We start from the raw sequence: 1,169 nt of genomic DNA on the forward strand, positions 1-1,169 counted from the left end.
GGGTCTCACTCAGCCTCCCGAGTAGCTGGGACTGTAAGCCCACAAGCACATGCCACCACAGTGGCTGATTTTTCTATTTTTGCACAGACAGGGTCTTACTGTGTTGCTCAGGCTGGTCTCAACCTCAAGCAATCCTCCTGCCTCAGCCCCCCAGGGTGCTAGGATTACAGGCATGAGCCACTGTGCCTGGCCTTCATCTTCTGTTTCTCTGGAGAATACTGGACAAATTATATGTAAAGAATAAGATAAGGTGGGAATTTTCATGTTTTTCAAGGTCATATAGAGACTATTTTATATACTTTGTGAGTAGAATATAAAATAAGTTAAACTGCTAAAATGAATAATAACTAATGATCTTTTATTTGGAGTAGTAAAAAATTTCAAATAAGAAAAATAAAGTCAGGCAGGGCTCCTGTCCAGTGTTTTTTTTTGTTTTTTTTTGTTTTTTTAGTTGGATAATATAGAAATAGCAGGCAAAGTTTAATGTTCATGTATTCAGCTGGCATAAGAACTTTTACTTTAAGCATAGAAAAATATTATAGCAAAGTGATATGCATATCTTTTGTTAAATGCTGTCAAAGACCACCAAGAGCGCCCTTGTAACAAACTTAAATTTATTTTGCTTGTCACCTAAAGAGGGGACACATCCCAGAACAGCTTTGAGAGAACTTAGGGGAGTTAGGAGGGCTTCAGGTCTAGGCTTTTACTGGATGTTCCTAAAGAGGGAGTATGGAAGCTGGCATCAGCTCTGAATTGGATACTGTCAAGAAATGGGGTGATTCAGTAGTTCAGGAGGCAGGAAGAATGAAGCCAGGCTGGTGCTGTCATTATTCAGAGAGCAAGTCACTCAGAAGAAAAGATTGTTGGTCACTTTTATAGCTGTGGTATAGCCTTGCGTAGAAACATTGTTTTATGTGGCCTCATCCATGTCCTGTTGAAAACAGTCATTACCAGTGGGGCAGATTTGCACTTCCTCAATATTCAATGTAGTGCTAATCCTAGATCAATTTTTTTTTTATTTTTGATTTGTCCCAATGTCATGCTTTAAAATACTGACTAATCTACATATTAACCTTCAGTCAAGTTTCATAATGATTGTTATACTTCAGTGTTGGTACATTTCTATGATAAATAAAAATATACCAGATGATACACATTTCATGAAATCA

At 37.6% G+C, this 1,169-nt stretch overlaps 1 protein-coding gene across 1 annotated transcript in view; it reads left to right on the forward strand.

The window, feature by feature from the left end:
- The window catches only part of TNKS (tankyrase, TRF1-interacting ankyrin-related ADP-ribose polymerase), a 292,744-nt gene that overhangs the window by 126,764 nt on the left and 164,811 nt on the right, over nt 1-1,169 (forward strand). The window lies entirely within an intron of this gene.

The sequence above is a fragment of the Propithecus coquereli genome, unplaced genomic scaffold, assembly GCF_000956105.1.
Source record: "Propithecus coquereli isolate 6110/MARCELLA unplaced genomic scaffold, Pcoq_1.0 Scaffold304, whole genome shotgun sequence".
NCBI lineage: Eukaryota > Metazoa > Chordata > Mammalia > Primates > Indriidae > Propithecus > Propithecus coquereli.